Here is a 20,444-nt window from a genome sequence, read left to right as displayed (position 1 = left end):
GTTTTTCTTGAAGGATGCAGACTTCTTCCTGTACCACTGCTTGAAGAAGGTGTCTTCCAGAAACTGGCAGTAGGACTGGGAGTCGAGCTTGACTCCATCCTCAACCCGAAAAGGCCCCACAAGCTCATCTTTGATGATACCAGCCCAAACCAGTACTCCACCTCCACCTTGCTGGCGTCTGAGTCGGACTGGAGCTCTCTGCCCTTTACCAATCCAGCCACGGGCCCATCCATCTGGCCCATCAAGACTCACTCTCATTTCATCAGTCCATAAAACCTTAGAAAAATCAGTCTTGAGATATTTCTTGGCCCAGTCTTGACGTTTCAGCTTGTGTGTCTTGTTCAGTGGTGGTCGTCTTTCAGCCTTTCTTACCTTGGCCATGTCTCTGAGTATTGCACACCCTGTGCTTTTGGGCACTCCAGTGATGTTGCAGCTCTGAAATATGGCCAAACTGGTGGCAAGTGGCATCTTGGCAGCTGCACGCTTGACTTTTCTCAGTTCATGGGCAGTTATTTTGCGCCTTGGTTTTTCCACACGCTTCTTGCGACCCTGTTGACTATTTTGAATGAAACGCTTGATTGTTCGATGATCACGCTTCAGAAGCTTTGCAATTTTAAGAGTGCTGCATCCCTCTGCAAGATATCTCACTATTTTTTACTTTTCTGAGCCTGTCAAGTCCTTCTTTTGACCCATTTTGCCAAAGGAAAGGAAGTTGCCTAATAATTATGCACACCTGATATAGGGTGTTGATGTCATTAGACCACACCCCTTCTCATTACAGAGATGCACATCACCTAATATGCTTAATTGGTAGTAGGCTTTCGAGCCTATACAGCTTGGAGTAAGACAACATGCATAAAGAGGATGATGTGGTCAAAATACTCATTTGCCTAATAATTCTGCACTCCCTGTACAAAAAACTAGAACATAGTCTAATAGCAGACCTTTCCAGCTGGAGAAATAAATCAATTTCCTGACTGGGGCGCATTGGAGTTGAAAAAATGAATGTTCTGCCCAGATTACTCTCCCTTCTACAAACTAAGCCCATCCCCCTTCCAGTGAATTACCTAGATAAGATACAAGGACTCATAAACCAAACCAATACATTTGGAGAGAGATTAAACCTAGGGTGGCAAGACGAATGCTTTATCTACCAAAAGACAGGGTCGGGCTGGGAGTCCCACACATAGCCGACTATAAGAAAGCGATCACGTTAAATAGATTACTAGACTGGTGCCAAAATGACCCGAATAGAGTGTGGACCCAACTGGACTGCGACATCCTCAACACAGATAATGCAGGCCTGATGGCCTGGCTTACTACACAAAACAGACCAAAGGTAGCGATGGAGTACCCTTTGTTCTCTGACTTTTTTCAAACCTGGGACAAGATATTAAATACCTCAATGCATATATCTAGTGTCCACTCACCGCTTACACCAATCTATAACAATCCTGCATTGCCATGAAACCTTAAGGAAAATAGTCTGAACAGAGCCTCACGCTTAGTGGAAAGAGTAGTTTCCGTCCTGACAGACAAACACAAACTTAAGACAATTAAGGAAATACAGGAACAAATGCCTAATACCACAATAAATTGGTTCACATATGCCCAAATCACCCATTACATATCCACACATCAGGACAAAGCTCTGTCTACTCAGAAAACAGCCCCAAGACATGCTATTTCAAAATTATATAAAGTTCTAGCACTAGAAAATGAACACACCCTCCCATCCTATGTTAAGGCATGGGAGAGGGAACTAAACACATACATTACATTCCATGAATGGCAGACAGCTTTCTAGGCCACCAAAAAATCCTCAATTTCTGTTAGAATACAGGAATCGAGCTATAAATACATCTCCAGGTGGTACCTTACACCTGCAAGATTGCAACGCATTTATAGGTCAACATCGGGAAAGTCTTGGAGGGAGTGCGGGGAGGAGGGCACAATCACACACATCTGGTGGTCCTGCACTAAGCTGGACTCTTACTGGGCTGAAATTATCTCCTATATGTAGTTTATGGTTGTTAGTGTACTTTTTAACACTTTAGTTATGAGTTTTGTGCTACAGCTTTGCAACATAAACCTCATAACTGCTGACTTTAGATGGCGGTACAGATCTTGTGGTTATAGACTGAACCGCTCACTTTTTGGCCTCCCAGGTAAACTTGTAATACCAGCGCTATTGGAGTCCCATTGAAAAATAACTTTTTTAAAAGTGCGGTACTGACGTTGCGTGACGGCCAAAAAGGTGTGCGGTACACCTATACCTGCAAGACTTGTAATAGCGGCGTTAGGGAAAAAGCATCAGTATGAAGCATAACTATGCTTTTTCACTCATAATGCAAAACTCATAATCTAGCTGTATGTTATTATCGTCAATAAATATAGATCGATTCAGATAGAAAATGCAATTATATAAAACTACATTTTAATTCTGTTTTCAAATATTGTTTGTTCTTTAAAAATCTTTTAACGAAGATTAAAAATAGGTAGACTCGGGGGGCGGAGCCAGAAGCAATGGCGGCTGTGTAATTTCTGAGCTCTGTGACCCAGCTCCACAGATTTGCTTATAATAGGTGCTATTGCCCCAATTTCAGTTTGCTTAACATGATCCGGTGAGAGATTATCGCACCAGGAACCATAAGAATACTTTATTTGCCAGACTCAGATGGTTTGTTACCGGAGCTGGGCGCATCTACGCTTGCTGCCTGTGGCGCACTTAGAAGCTCCCGGATAAGACACTGGCCCTTGAGCTAGATCAGAACGAACTCCCAACCTGCCAAGGAAAAACTCTATCACTCAGAAACGAGAGGCGTAACAGTAAGAGGCACTAGGGACAAACAGCACTCACCCGTAATGCGTTGCTTTAATTTGACACAGTCCGTGCGCATATCGCTCCGGAAGGAGGCCACTATTACACTGCTAGGAGAAGGAGAGGGCCGATATGGAACGCGCACCTACAACGGGTGAGAAATAGGTTGCACAATAACACCTGGGCACCGTATAGGCAGGGGACTTTGGGCTAGCTCATATAGAAATATTTTTAGGCTCCCATCCTGGAGTTACAGTCTGACGGACTCGCAGTTAGAGCGGCCTGGCTACTTATATAAAATAAACACATCAGACCATATGGCAATGTTTTTATTGTTATCCCGCAATTCCCAGGGCCCGCTCATCTCAGTGTGCTGATAATATCTCAATGAGGGGACTGTCCACCTTGTTCTAATCTCACTAATCGAGACCTTGTTGAAATCCCTTTACAAGCCTGCTCATCATTTTTAAAAACAAGCTGCTACCACACCGGTCCTTGAGAGGGAAGTATAGTGCGCTTATTAACCCTATACTAGTACTGCACAATGAATACTAAACACACTTCAAAGCCTAAAAAACCCTCCAAGTTGCACGCTCACAGAGACAGTATGGTTACCCAGTTTTTTTCACCCTCATCCACTAAAGCTACTACAAGCGATGAGATCAATAAGTCACCAATAAAGAGGGCCCAGACGCCACAAACAAGCATGGAAGATTTAGAGGAGAGCACACCTGTCCCAAACACTATACTATCTACCTTAGCATCCAAGCAGGACATTGCCGATATAATTCGCTCATGTATACGTGAGGAGATAGCAGAAATAAAACAAGATCTGCACTCCATGGGCAACAGAGTGGAAGCTCTGGAAGAATTCACAGACCATCTCCAGGAGGAGATTAATTCGACCCAAGATTCTACAACCCACCACACAACGCTTATTGCAGATATCTTTGACAAAATAGAAGATCTGGAGAATAGGAGCCGTCAGAAAAACCTTAGAATCAGGGGTGTACCAGAGTCGGTACTACCTAAAGACTGCCCAATCTATATTCCGGCCCTCTTTGCACACCTCAGGAATACTTCTCCCTCCACAGATATACCATGGGTTAGAGCCCATAGAGCCCTTAGACCAAAGCCCCCAGACACGGCGCCCCCAAGGGACATTATCATGAAGTTTAGGGAGTTTAGGGAAAAAGAAGAACTCCTAAACCTTTCACGCAAGCACCAACCGGTGAAATTCAGGGGGGTCGTTCTTCAATTCTATCAGGATCTGTCCCAGATCTACAAAGGAGAAGAGACCTCACCCCTTTGACATCACTTCTCCGACAGAAGAAAATCCTTTACAGGTGAGATTCCCCTTCCATCTTTAAGTGTTACATGGTAATAGAAAATTTATATGCAAGACACTGGAAGATGTTAGTGCCTTTTGCTCTGCACTTGAGATTGAGCCTCCTGAGGGCCTTCCCTCAGAAGACCCCTTCGAGCCCCCTAAAAAGAAGCCTACAAGATCTGCTTCTGGAGAATGGCAGCGAATCTCATCACGTCCTAAGCCCAGACCACAGACGAAAACCTCCGGCCTACCCTCCAAAGACGCAATTTAGCCAGTTTTCCTCTTACTCTGACTTTATTTACGATCTGCATAGTCTGGCAGTTGATATGTCTGATATCCCAGGATGACATTTGGGTAATGTATAGCCTTAAATGATCACATGTTTTTATTTGTTATATGGTTCTTGGGTTAGGAAATTTTTAGGTTCCTCTCCCTTCATGTTATTTTTACAACTGTTTATTTTATTCTTAATATTCACAGTAGCGAATCTATGTAATTGAGCATTAGTTAGACTCAATAGTATAACACTTATATTCGAGCGGGTTATAACCCCTCTCCTGAAGCAACAAAAGTTAAATGTCTTCATTAGTATCTAGAAATTCTATGAGAAAATGTATATTCTATTGTTTGTTCATGTTTATGTTATTTATGCTATGCAACAGAGACACGGGCCCAATGGCTCATCTATATAGTTTTGCTTACAATATTTTGCACTTACACCCACATTTGTATCATCACTTACACCCATCTTTTCATAGGCACCGAGTACAACAACGTCATGTGCGTAAACACTAAACCCCTCATTCTATTGAGTCAGAACGCCAGGGGCCTGAATTCCGCGCAAAAGCGCTCACTTGCAATGTGAGATTTACGTAGGAAAGGGGGTGACATTCTCTTCCTACAAGAAACACATTTTCTGAAACATAAGGAGCCTAGATACTTTGGAGGTTACTTCACCCAGTGCTTTCACAGTTCATTTGACCACAAACGTAATGGCGTGAGCATTCCTATGTGTGACTGGCCTGTTATATGGCTCCCCGGTGATGTTGGTAAATCTATATGCCCCTAACACCAGACAACTCCCTTTTTTTAGAAAATGCTTTGCGCAGATCTTAGACCACACAATAGGCGCGCTGTACCTAGGTGGGGACCTCAATCTTCCGATTCAACCACACTTAGATTCCACAAACCCAAAGCCCATAACATCTAAACACACAGTCAAACAACTTTGGAAACTTATGCTTGACCAGACACTGTTTGACATTTGGAGATTCAAACACCCTGAGAAGAGGGACTACACCTTTTTTTCAGCCCCTCACCATTCTTACAGTAGAATCGACTATCTTTTTACCAACCAGAGAGGTCTCACTAATGTACTGTCCTCTAGACTCTCACATACCGTTTGGTCCGATCACTCGGCAGTATTAACAACACTTAATTGGCCATCAGCACCACATAGCACTTTCCAGTGGAAATTGGATGAGAAATTACTAAATTCCCCAGACTTTGCTACCAAACTGGAGAAGCTCCTGCAGGAGTATTTCCAATTTAATTCCCTACCTGAAACAGACCCATTTGTCATATGGGAGGCCCACAAATGCTACATTAGAGGGGAATTCATCAAATACCAAGCACATGTTAGACAGAAAGCACGTCAGCTGTATAAAACATCCACTGACTTATTATCCAAACTTGAGTACGAGCATAAACGGAACCCCTCTTCCTCTCAAATATTAGTGGATTTAGAGAAGGCGAGGAAAACAGTACATGACCTACAAATTAGCGAAGCCAATGCATTAGCCTTAAAGACCAAACAGAAATTCTATTTTGAAAGTAACAGGGCGGGAAAACTCCTAGCGCGCTCCTTGAAACTTAAAAAACTTAAAACCTTTATACATGAAATTAAATCTCCCACAAACCAGAAAGTAAATACCACTCCTGAAATCCTTTCCCAGTTTGAGGAGTATTACTCTAAACTCTATGACCTCCATAAATCTGACCGCCCCATTGACGCTAGAAGTGTAATAAACGACTACCTCCTTGACACGCCCCTGCCGCAACTCACCGATGCACAGGCATCAGAATTAGAGAAACCCTTTTCACTGTCAGAACTTTTGACCACCCTTAGACTTCTGCCCTTGGGTAAAAACCCAGGGCCAGATGGGTTCACTGTTGCCTATTACAAAAAGTTTGCACCCAGCTTACTCCCCCGCTTGTGCACCTTATTTAACTTAGTAGATCAGGAACATCCTTTCCTCCCCCCTATGCTGGAAGCTCATATTTCAGTTATCCCTAAGCCTGGCAAGCCTACAGACATCCCCTCTAACTACCGCCCTATCTCGCTTTTAAACGTAGACATCAAGCTTTATGCCAAACTCATAACCTCTAGACTTAACAAAGTCCTCCCACATCTGGTTCATTTGAATCAAGTAGGCTTTGTTCCCCGTAGAGAAGCGTGAGATAACACCCTTAAAGTCCTAAATTTAATTGAATATACCCAGACACAAAACATCCCTGCAATCTTTCTGGCCATCGATGCCGAAAAGGCCTTTGACAGGCTGGATTGGTTGTTCCTCAAATCCACATTAATACGGTTTGGAATAGGGGAAAAGCTTACAGAAAAAATCTTTGCTCTCTACCATATGCCAAAGGCCCGCATCAAATTAAACGACTCTTTGTCAGACGCATTCCCTATACTAAATGGAACGAGACAGGGCTACCCCTTATCCCCCATATTGTTCATTTTGGCCATGGAGGTCTTAGCTTCCAATATTAGGAAAGAAGAAGGGGTTTGTGGAATTCATATAGCAGATACACATTATAAATCAACACTCTATGCAGACGATATTCTATTCCCTATCGGCTCTGATGCCAGTCATGGAAAGATATAGCATCCTTTCTAACTTCAAAATAAATATGCAGTCAGAGTTCTTAAGCATTGGCATCACTGACCAGACTTCCCAACAGATCACTAACCAATACCAATTCCAGTCAAAACACACCTCTATAACCTACTTAGGGATTTGCTTAACTAACTCGAAACAGTCCCTATATCGCTTAAATCATCAGCATCTCCTGGATTCTGTTAGATCAGATGTGGGGACGTGGCGAAACAAAAACCTTTCGTGCTTAGGCAGAATACAAGCCCTTAAAATGAGTATTCTGCCCCGTTTTCTGTATATGTTTCAGACGCTACCCATCCAACCTCCCCCGCAGTATATACATTCCGCACAATCCTTTATAAACGGCTTTATATGGGCACACAAACGTCCTAGAATAGCTAAAAACATCCTTTATAGAAACAGGGACGAGGGGGACTCGGGGTGCCTAATCTTTTGTTTTACTCGCAGGCATCACAGTTAACCAGGATAGTTGATTGGTGCAAAAACACTTCGGATAAAGAATGGGTCAAGCTGGAGCATGATCTGGCTAGCTCAGGGAGTCTAGGATCTTTATGTTGGACATACAAACATCACAGGTCTTTGCCATCACTCATTCCCTCTTTAGTATCTGACACACTTTTTACATGGGACCACTTGACGAGATCTCAGAAAGGCATATACACTGTCCCTTCTCCACTAACCCCTTTATTGCACAATAAGGATTTCCCCCCGTTATTACAGAAACTGCCGCACGACACATACACACTAGCAGCAGGTCTACCTTGCCATTCAGTTATAGAAAAAGGAACCATACAACCCAAAACAGCTTTAGCGGACAAAAACATTGTTTTATTTGATAGATGGTTTGAGTACCTACAGCTATCACATTTCCTTTCTTGCCACAAAGACAAACCCAATTTAACAAGAAGCTTAAACCCTTTTGAAACACTTTGTCAATCCCCACAACTACAGGGAGTGCAGAATTATTAGGCAAATGAGTATTTTGACAACATCATCATCTTTATGCATGTTGTCTTACTCCAAGCTGTATAGGCTCGAAAGCCTACTACCAATTAAGCATATTAGGTGATGTGCATCTCTGTAATGAGAAGGGGTGTGGTCTAATGACTTCAACACCCTATATCAGGTGTGCATAATTATTAGGCAACTTCCTTTCCTTTGGCAAAATGGGTCAAAAGAAGGACTTGACAGGCTCAGAAAAGTAAAAAATAGTGAGATATCTTGCAGAGGGATGCAGCACTCTTAAAATTGCAAAGCTTCTGAAGCGTGATCATCGAACAATCAAGCGTTTCATTCAAAATAGTCAACAGGGTCGCAAGAAGCGTGTGGAAAAACCAAGGCGCAAAATAACTGCCCATGAACTGAGAAAAGTCAAGCGTGCAGCTGCCAAGATGCCACTTGCCACCAGTTTGGCCATATTTCAGAGCTGCAACATCACTGGAGTGCCCAAAAGCACAGGGTGTGCAATACTCAGAGACATGGCCAAGGTAAGAAAGGCTGAAAGACGACCACCACTGAACAAGACACACAAGCTGAAACGTCAAGACTGGGCCAAGAAATATCTCAAGACTGATTTTTCTAAGGTTTTATGGACTGATGAAATGAGAGTGAGTCTTGGTGGGCCAGATGGATGGGCCCGTGGCTGGATTGGTAAAGGGCAGAGAGCTCCAGTCCGACTCAGACGCCAGCAAGGTGGAGGTGGAGTACTGTTTTGGGCTGGTATCATCAAAGATGAGCTTGTGGGGCCTTTTCGGGTTGAGGATGGAGTCAAGCTCAACTCCCAGTCCTACTGCCAGTTTCTGGAAGACACCTTCTTCAAGCAGTGGTACAGGAAGAAGTCTGCATCCTTCAAGAAAAACATGATTTTCATGCAGGACAATGCTCCATCACACGCGTCCAAGTACTCCACAGTGTGGCTGGCAAGAAAGGGTATAAAAGAAGAAAATCTAATGACATGGCCTCCTTGTTCACCTGATCTGAACCCCATTGAGAACCTGTGGTCCATCATCAAATGTGAGATTTACAAGGAGGGAAAACAGTACACCTCTCTGAACAGTGTCTGGGAAGCTGTGGTTGCTGCTGCACGCAATGTTGATGGTGAACAGATCAAAACACTGACAGAATCCATGGATGGCAGGCTTTTGAGTGTCCTTGCAAAGAAAGGTGGCTATATTGGTCACTGATTTGTTTTTGTTTTGTTTTTGAATGTCAGAAATGTATATTTGTGAATGTTGAGATGTTATATTGGTTTCACTGGTAAAAATAAATAATTGAAATGGGTATATATTTGTTTTTTGTTAAGTTGCCTAATAATTATGCACAGTAATAGTCACCTGCACACACAGATATCCCCCTAAAATAGCTATAACTAAAAACAAACTAAAAACTACTTCCAAAACTATTCAGCTTTGATATTAATGAGTTTTTTGGGTTCATTGAGAACATGGTTGTTGTTCAATAATAAAATTAATCCTCAAAAATACAACTTGCCTAATAATTCTGCACTCCCTGTAGTGAAGGGTACTCTCTCCAAGATATACAAACTCCTCATTGCATTACATTCTAAAAACCTACCGCCATACACTAAAGCTTGGAAAATCAAATTAGGGTTTAGCATTTCCCCTGAAACTTGGGGTATTATATTCCAACAAATGGGAAAGGCACCCTCCTCAATGGGTATCACTAAAACTAACCTGAAACTCCTGGAAAAATGGTATCTCTACCCTAGTAGGTTGGCCAAGATCTATCCTCACTCCAATCCACTGTGCTTTAGAGACTGTAAACAAGGTGGGGCGCTTCTCCACGTTTGGTGGGACTGCCCTATACTCCAACCCTTTTGGCAGGATGTCCATGGGGAGATTCAAAAGATTCGCTCCATGGATATTCCCTTTAACCATTTAACGCTACTTTTCAATAAACCGCCTAAGATCAAATGCAAGTATAGACAGTTTTTATTATATATTATGCTCAGTAGTGCAAAACAACTGGTCCCTAGATTATGGAAACAGTGTAGTATCCCGACCCAGAGAGAGTGGACACAAAATGTCACACTCCTTTCTTTCCCTAGAAAGATTTCACTACCAGAAAACAAATAGGATGGACTTTTACTGCGCCATGTCTTTATTTTGGGAAACATACATTTTCACACATACTAGGACTCCATCCCAACTTAATAACTCCAGTAACGAGACTTCCCTATTCGCTTAAACTACCTTATTTGGGATGATAACGGTATGACCTAACTAGAGCTTCTTCTATGGCCTGCGTCTCGCTTTGCTCCTGTGGAACTTTTACATGGTATCTTCATCATTATCTTGCTGTGAGCAATTCACATTAATGTGCATTTCTATATGTAAGATTGTTTAATCTAGATATATGTTGTGTAGCAAAGTTTATATGTTTAGTGGTTGTTTTATCCACATGTTCTGGAAAAAAAGAAAAACTCTTCAGGCTACTTTGTTCTATTGAGATCTTTTATTTAGGGTTGCAATGTCATGATCCACAGAACTTTGAACAACAGACAGTTTTGTCTCTGTCCTATGCTTCCCTTTTAATTTTATTTCTTTTTATTGATTCAAATGTACAACGCCGGATGCAATCCATGGCAATTGTAAAACCTTTAAATATATCAATAAAGCTTGTTGAAAAAAAAATAAAAAATAGGTAGACTCTACAACAGTCAGCAGTGTGCATATGTCATTCTTACTCAATGGCATCAAGTATTTGCTTAATTTATTCTACCTTTATGTCACAAAAAAAGTGCGGCCACAGAGTATCAATATACGTGCATACTCCAGAGTTATTATAAAGCTATCTATTTTTTGTTTTACAATCAAAGATAACAAGAGAACCTATTTAAATTGATGAGCATTTTTTAATTTATTTTTTTAAATGCAATCTGTATTAGATAAGTATACTTTTAATTGCACTGTCCCTTTAATCATGTATCAAAACTAGATAGTAAGATATTAAAGTCAAATATTTTAAAATTAAGCATTTTTCATTTATATTGTAACAGGGGATGCTGGTTATTTTAGTAGATAATGGTTATTCGCACCATACAATAATCTTCAAAGAAGATGTGAGGTTAAATTCAATAAAGCACAGATGAATCATTGAGAGAGCTTTTGGACTGCTAAAAATGCACTTTTGTTGTCTTGACCACTCAGGTGGTGTGATGCAGTATGCTCCAGAAAAAGTGCCCACAATAATTCTGGTCTGCTGTATACTGCATAACATTGCAATTCACAGAGGATGTGAAATTGAAGATGATGCTAATGACATATCAATTGAGAACTTTCCAGAGGTGATCTGCAATGATGAACCACCCAGACAGCCCATAACTGCAAATAAATTTTTAGCTAAAATAAATAAAAATAGTCCATGAAGATCTATTCTATTTTTTTATTTCAATTGCTACTAATTGCTACTAAATAAAATTTCAAAAAACAGTTCTGTTCACATGTTGTAGATTTATATATATATATATTGTTATCATTCAATTTCTTTTTGTTATTGTTAATACAAATTATTATTTTTTCTCTATCTTACCATTTATCTAAAAAAAAATCCATTATAGTTTGGAAAGAAATATAAATCACTGGATTTGACAAAGGTTTAAAAATGTCAAATTTTCAACTGTGAGCAATGCTAATATTGAAGGAACATTAAACAAAAAAAATTTATTTCATAATTCAGATAGAAAGACTAATTTTAAACAATATTCAAATTTAGTTTTGTTATTTAATTTGCCTCATTCTCTTGTTGTCCTTTGCTGAAAAGCATATCTAGATATGCTCATGAATTGCTGTTTGGTGGCAGCACATAGATGGCTCTTGTGATTTTCTCATTTATATGCATTGGTATTAGAAATGTGCGATTTGTTTCTGATCGATTCGGAAATTCGGCCGAATTCGTAAAATTCGGGATTCGGATCGATTAGAATTTCTGAATTAAAATAATGCTGAATCTACCGAATAAATCCGAATTAGCTCGGATTTATTCGGATTTATTCGGTAGCTTCGGATGGCCATGGATTACACTAGTATTGTACAGTATATTAGGTTATATCACTCTGCTATGGGTTACACCTAATATACAGTACAGAATATTAGTCTAATATACAGCATATCCCACCTAAAACTTACCGAAATTCTGAATTTCCGAACTGAACCGAATCAAACCGAATCCAGCCGAATTTATTCGAATCCGAATGAATCCAAAACGAATCCAAACCGAATTTATTCGAATTTTTCCGAATTCAAATCGATCCAAACCGAAATTCGAAAAAATCCGAATCGATACGAACCGAACAAATTTTTTTTGCCATGCACATGTCTAATTGATATTTCTTAAAAAAAGGATATCTAAAGAAAGAAGATAATTAGATTATAGAATTAAAGTCGAATGTTGTGTAAAATTGCATTGTTTTTTTTTAATCATGATTTAAAAATATTTGGTTTAATGTCTCTTTAAGCTCACTTATGCAGACTAAATAATGAGTCATCACCGTTATCAAAAATTTTCTTGTATACGAATTAGAGAAATTTAAAATAGGAAATATAAACATCACAACATTCCAAGTTTAGTAGTTCTGGGTGATAATGTATAAATATAAACAGTAGTATTTTCAATAAATATAACAAAAAAATCTCAGATGTAACATAGTGGATATTTTTAGATTAACTATTTATTTTTAATGCAACATATATACAATTTGTATTAACTATTACAACTGACAACATACTACAATTTTAAACTAAATAAAATGTAATACTATTTTACTAATGTATAAACTATTTTAATGATAACAATATTCAAATACAATTAAGAAATGTATTTTAGAAATAATATACATTTCCTATATATAATTTACATTTTCTTGGGCATATGAGAACCAAAAATGACTCCAAATTAAAAATACCTACTGGTTCAAAAGAGAGATTATCACAATATTTTAAGTTTGTATAAACTAATGGTATTAGATCAATCTTATTTAAAGTCGTTAAACTTTTGTCATTAGTCAATATGAATATATCAAATTGTAAAAATAAAATTTGTTTTTTAAACATAATATGATCAAATAATGCAAGATTTACACGATTTATAGATGCAACACACCCATTTACATAGTTGCTATGCGTCCAAGAAGGATGCAGAGAGTAAAATCTTTCACATCAGGTGAAATGATAATTTTAGTTTATGTGATGGACCGTTATTTTCCAAAAAGCTTAGGGGGCATCCGTGGAGTAAACCAAGATGACAGGGAAAAAACTAAATACGAAATGATACGCAGAATGTATTGTGTTTCTAACATTAAAAGAACCAGACGTCAATGCCTGAGACACTATATCAATGTTAGACGCAGAGAACCAGAATATTATGAATCCATTAGGAGCCTTTTAAGGACATGTAAGTTTAATAATTGCAAAGTACCTTAATTTTTATCATTCATGATCATCACATTAACAATTAATTTTTTAATTACCAAATTAAAGCAACATTATACTCCATAAATTTGCCTTTAATAGCTATTCCACAACTTTGAACAACCAAAATTTTAATATAAATATACTTCATAATGTTTTCAATTAACAATTTGTGACTGTTTCTAGGCCACTACAGACAACCTCTTATAACAGTATTTTGTACCAGCTTATTAAAACAAGAGACAGCTATTCATTGTGGGCTATATAGATAACATTGTGCTCTCTCAGGTGTAGCTGTACTTAACTTTACAATGAAAGTGTTAAAGCCCATAAAATAATTTAAAAATGTGTTCAATTTTGATCAGGAGGCTGTCATCACAGGCTCATAGAAAGAATCAATTCACAGTGCTGTTCAATGTATTATAAATTATTATGTATGTATATTAAACTCTATATATTTGTAAAATATATGCATTTTGTATGCCTGCATGAACCTTTAGTAACAACAATCAAGAAATACATTTTAACTATTTGTAATTATTAACTTTATAACCAAAAAAATAATCTACTAACTATTCATTAATAATAACATAAAAAAATAACATGAAAACTAACAATAGTCTAAATTATAAATTACTAATTAATGAAAGGACATGATACCCAAAATTTTAGTGACATGGTTTAGATAATATTATTTTATACAACTTTACTATTTACTTCTATAATTTTATTTGATTCCTTCTCTTGTTATCATTTGATGAACGTTTTATGTAGGAAAGTCCAGGAGTAGCAAAGGACCTAGGTTATAGGTGCTGATTGTTTGCTGCATATATTTACAGATTGTCATTGTCTCACCCATGTGTTCATTTAGAAACCAGTAGTGCATTGCTGCGCCTTCAACAAATGATCACAAGAGAATGAAAGAAATGATATACTAAAAGTCTAATAGAAATTTGTTTAAAACAGTATGTTCTACCTAAATCATGAAAGTAAAATTTTGTGTTTCATGTCCCTTTAACAAAAGATAACATAAAAGTATCTATATACTTTGGGGGGGGGGAGTGCGCTGTTGCGTCACCACGCAGCATAATCAGCGCTAGCCCAGGTGAAGTGCAGACAGGAAGGGGGCAGAGAGAAAGCCGCGTCTGCAACAGAGGCTGGGAGTGGTGTGCTTTTTCCCCCGGAGGGTGAGAGTGTCAATGTGTTACGGCAGGAGAGAATATCAGGAAGCCAACACCCGCGCTCTGGGAGAGAACGGCAAGGGAAGCGCTGTGGTGTGGGAGACCACGCAGGCTGCTGCAACATTAGCACAAGAAGAGTCTAGCGGCTTTCCTGTGGGCTGGAAGCTATCGACTAACGCTGGGGTTCTTTGGTGCCTGAGAGGGTGAGAGAGGTGCACCCTAGAACTGCAGAGCTGGCTCTTGTTTGAGAGGTCTTCAACCCCCATAAAGGAAGCTAAAATGGAGAGGACCTAGAAGGATCCTGGGGTAAGGAGAAGCCAAAGGAGAGGGGAGAAAGGGGAGGTAGGAACTTTTATTTTTGTTATCTTCTCACTGTGTTATTATATTTTACCCCCCTAAGTACCCCCCTAAAAGTATCTCCTAAATAAGAAAAGTCCCCCAGAGAGGCTGGATATTGAGGAAGTAATTGGTGCATATTGCAAACGTCATGTGCCATCAAATTTCCATTATAGGAGAAATACAAGTTTTAATGTACTGTTTTTTATCGCAATGATACTTCTCTCTCCTATATGGGTATCTATTTGGAAGAATTTTCTTCACCTTGGGTGTAAAATGAATTGCTAACTAAGCCTGAATTGCTGAAACATATCTTTTTTTTTGGAGGCTTCATAGGATAACTAAGGTGAACTGTATGAGTGCTGTAGCTGGGTCACATGAGCTGGACTCTTGATTTGTGCTACAGAAGGGCCCTTGAAAGAATTGAGGGAGCAGCTGTTGTGCATTGCTAACTTTGCCATCTGTCAGCTAATTTTTATAATAAAGTGGCTACAAGTCTCCCCTCTGGTATCATCTACCTTGTTTGCTTCACATTTCTCTCCTATATGGGTATTTAGAAAAAAATCTTCTACACCTTGGGTGCAAGCTGTATTATAAATAAAAGCTTAAGCTGTGTAAAAAGCTGCAGATTGCTATACATTGATAAATATCTTATTCAGTCCAAAATGTCACCTAAATTAAAGCAAATGGAGAGGAAGAACAACAAGGCCACTCCTGCCACTTCCCCAAATATATCTATGATGGAAGAAAGGAATCCTGAGGCCTCTAGTGCCCTGAATGCTGGTGAAATTGCAGCTCTGGTGACAGATTTAATTAGTCCTAAAATAGAGGAATTCTATAAAAGGGTAGATACAATTTTGGAAGAGTAAGAAAATCGCAAACAGAAAGGCTAAGAGAGGCTGAACAGAGAATTTCTAACTGTGAAGACACTCAAAATACTATACAGCTACAAATAGAAGCACTCCAAAAACAGAACGCAGCTTTATCCAATAAGATTGAGGATATGGAAAACAGGTCAAGGAGAAGCAATCTGCGGCTCATTGGAATACCAGAAGCTATGAAATTTCAAGACCTTAAGAAATTTGTTGAGCACTCACTTCCGGAAATACTAGGCCTGAATCCTGAAAGTAACATCTTTACAATTGAAAGAGTTCATAGGCTGGGAAGAGAGAGAGAGGAGAATATGCTGAAGGAGAGGAAACCGAGGCCTGTGTTTGCAAAATTCTTGAACTTTCAAGGGAAAAATGAGATTCTAAGGGCCTATAGGAAGAAGAAATCGCTACAATTTCAAGGAGTGAAAATCCTACTCTTTCAGGACTTTTTTATGGAAACATCGCTGAAGAGGAAGCAATTTTCATCAATATGTTCTTGTCTGGTGTCTGAAAACAGACTTTTTTCTCTTTTGTACCCAGCCAAGCTGAAGATCAAATTTGGGTCTGATTTTGTTTTTGTTTTATTCCCCTGAGGCTGCTCAAATTTTTCTAGAAAATGAATCAAAAAGTTAAATTGTTTAATGAGAGTTCCCTGTCCCTTTTTAACTTGTTTTTTTGTTTTGTTTGTTTTTTTCCCCCTGTTCTCATTCTCATTATTAAAGTACTGCCTATGCTATCTGTGCTTAATTGCAGATAGATGTATAGATAGTTAGAGGTATTCTTGCAGAGGAATGGGTTTTTTTTGTTTTTTTTTTACACGATTCATACTTTTTGTGTCTAATTGCAAAAAATGGGGGGCTTTTTCCCCTTTTTTTCCCCTCTTCTCATTATTAAAGCACTGCCTATGCTATCTGTGCTTAATTGCAGATGGATGTATAGATATTTAGAGGTATTCTTGCAGAGGAATGGTTTTTTTTTTTTTTTTTGGTTTTTTTTGTGTGTGTGGAATAGTCACTGTAAATTTCTTATGCCTGTATGAACAGATGGAAAAACGTGCAATATGGGTTTAAATAGAGACCAAACAAATCACGGTCACAAAGTGTATTATTTGAAGAAGGCACATTCACGAAATAGATTGATATTATGTTTGTATTTTTAGACTAATAAGGGTTAAACACTATATTTCCCCTTATACATTTATGGAACAGTTGGTCAGCACATGCTTTAGGGGTTGGAGTACAGAAGTAAACAATCACTGTTATATACTGTCTGAAGAATAAATATTTACTTAATAGTATGATTTTATGTTTATATTTTGGGTTAATAAGGGTTAAACACCATATGCAAACCTATCTGTGTTCATATGTTTAAGTACAGAACAGTTAGTCACTGTGTTATGGGTTGTAATAGACACAATCACTGGATAAGAGTATTTTAAGGATAAATTTGTGTTTTGTTTTTTTTTTCTCTCGTAGGTAAATTTATCTTGTGTCTATATGTTTAAGTATAAAATAATTAGTCATTGTATTATTGGCTGTAATATGCACAATTATTGGATAAGAGTATATTAAGTATAAACTTGTATATAATTATTAATTTTTTTTTATTATTTTTTTTTCCCCTTCTCCCTTCTCTCTCCTGCTCCCTTCTTTCCTTCTTAAGTCGGCACTTACTCTTCCTCCTTTTCGGGTAGTTAAAGAATGGTAAAGGTTTTAACTTGGAATGTAGGGGGGATTCATTCTCCAGTTAAAAGGAAAGCAATTCTAAACTATTTAGGTAAAAGCAACTTTGATATAGCTTGTCTTCAGGAAACCCATCTGTCAGATAAAGAACACAATAAAGTCAAAGCAAAATGGATGGGAGAGACTTTTTTTTCTTCTTATATTAAATCATCTAGAGGGGTAATGATCCTATTTCATACGAAATTTGATTATAAAATTCTCAGAGTCTTAAAGGATAAAGAAGGGAGGTATTTAATTATCAAGCTTATTATACAGAACCAGGAATATTTACTGGTCAATATTTACGGTCCAAATAACTCAGATGAAAGGTTTTCGAGGTCATTAACTAAAATTGTATGCAAATTCTCTAAAGCTAAATTGTTATTAACATGTGACTTTAATCTGACTCCTAACTCATATTTGGATAGGAGGAAAATGGGTCCGTATACCAATAAGGGCAAATACAAAGATTCTCAGATTAAATTTGAGAAAAAGATTTTTGGTTTATTGTCTGAGGCTTTAAACGTAGTGGATATATGGAGATTTTTGAACCCTAGTAATTTGGAATATACCTGCTGTTCAAAATCACATAATACTCTCTCAAGATTGGATTTGTTCCTCATTTCTGAATCCTTGACAACTAGAATTGAGAAATGCAATATACAAGACTTTGTGTTATCAGATCATGCCCCAGTAACTCTATCTTTTAAAACAAAGTTAAATTTCACGTACAACTGCTTCTTTTTCCCTACGTATCTTAGAGATTCGGTTAGATTTAAAACTTTCTCTTGAACACATGGGAAGAATTTGGGACATTTAATAGTCATTGTAGAGAAAATATACAACTATTTTGGGAGACTGACAAAGTTTATATCAAAGCAGAAATTAACACTTATGTAGCAAGGCTAAAGAGGGACAGGGTAGGAAAAGAGAAGGATCTATCTGAGAAGGTTAGGGAATTATATGCCCTGTATTTAAAAAATCCTAATAAAGTTAACACAGAAAAGGAAAATTTTACACGTAATTTGTCATTTGGGGGGGGGGGGGGGGGGGGGGCTCGGCTCTGCCGGAGGCCTTCCTGCTATCTTTGGATGCAGAGAAGGCCTACGACAGAGTGGAATGGCGCTTCCTTTTACAGGTATTGGGGAGGTTTGGGATAGTGGGGCAGTTCGGGGATTTTGTGACTAATATCTATTCAGACATTAAAGCTTCTATCTTGATAAATTATGGGATTTCGGACGTTTTTTCTTTGACAAGAGGCACTAGACAGGGGTGTCCTATGTCGCCTTTGTTGTTTGATCTAATAATTGAGCCCTTAGCTATTAGATTAAGAAATCTGCTCATTGGAATTAACATAGGAAAGGAGACATTTAAAACTGCACTATTTGCGGATGACCTCTTACTATTTGTATCCAACCCAAAAAAGCAGGTTGAAGAAATCGTGAACTTATTGGATCAATATAGTATAGTGTCAGGTTATAAGATTAACCTTGCAAAATCTAAGATCCTTTGGTTAAAACAAGATATAGTGGACCTCCAAACCTTTCAATTTATGGAAACTAAGACTCTGAGTTACTTAGGGCTGAAGATATCAACCAATTCAGCTAATTGGTATAGAGACAATATTGGCACGGTTTTAAGAGACACTGAAGAGAAGATGAAATCTTGGGCGACACTTCCAGTCTCTTTGACTGGTAAAGTGGCCCTGTTTAAAATGTTTATTATTACTAAAATTTTGTATACATTAAGAATGCTCCCCTTCTTGATTAAGAAAACTGATCTTTTTTGCTTTAATCAAGCATTAAGGTATTATCTTTGGAGTGGAAGGAAACCAAGACTTAAGCTAGCCAGGCTATATCAACCGTATTGTAAAGGAGGGTTAGGATTATCTAATTTAGAATGGTATAATCAGGCTGCCATCTTGCGATTTCCAGTAGATTGGTTAAAACAGTCCTTTACATATTCAGAAGAGTCTCTAGAAAGACAGGTTTGTTCCTCTCTCTCCCTGAACTTTGTTCTTTTCACTACCAACAAGGAGCTCAGTAGGGCTATTTTTGACCACCCATTATTTAAGGATATACTGCTGTGTTGGAGGAGTCTATCCAAACAGTTGGGTTTAGCACCAAATGTTTCTAAATGGTTACCGATAAAAGGTAATACCCGATTTCCTCTGGGTAATATGACTGCTATTTATGAAAGATCGTCACCGGTTAATCCTTTGATTGTTAGCGATTTTTATGACTATAACCAACATAAAGTATATGCATTTGATAAATTTCAAAAAAAGTTTCCAGTAATTCAGAGAAACCATATTTTTTATTTCTTACAAATTAAGAGTTACATTCTAGGTCTTGATAGAATTTCTCCCCATATATGGGAGGATCATCCTCTTATTAATGCTAAATTATCAGAGAAAAGGCTATTGTCAAATATCTACAGATTTCTTCTATCTTTAGAAGAAAAGGATGTGTCACAAGAGCTAGCTGAACGGTGGGACAGAATAACTGATTCAACGGACTTAGAAAATTCACTCATGAACAGTCTTAAACTTACTCAAAGACTCTTTTCTGAAAGAAATCACAATTTAGATTAATTCAGGGAGACTATTTAACCCCTCGTAGGGTGGCTAAATGGAATAAAGAAGTGACTAATGTTTGTCCCAAATGTTCTTTCCAAGATCCTAATTTGGGTCATTTGTTATGGGATTGTCCTAAGCTCAAACAATTTTGGGCGAAGTTAGAGTATTATCTTTCTTTAATAGGGAAATCGAGGATCTATATAGAAATGGACTCTATCCTCTTTCTGGTTAGCCATAACTCTTGGGGAAAATTAGTAAACTTCATACGTATGGT

Source organism: Bombina bombina, chromosome 1, assembly GCF_027579735.1.
Source record: "Bombina bombina isolate aBomBom1 chromosome 1, aBomBom1.pri, whole genome shotgun sequence".
NCBI lineage: Eukaryota > Metazoa > Chordata > Amphibia > Anura > Bombinatoridae > Bombina > Bombina bombina.
This window is presented reverse-complemented; position numbering follows the sequence as displayed.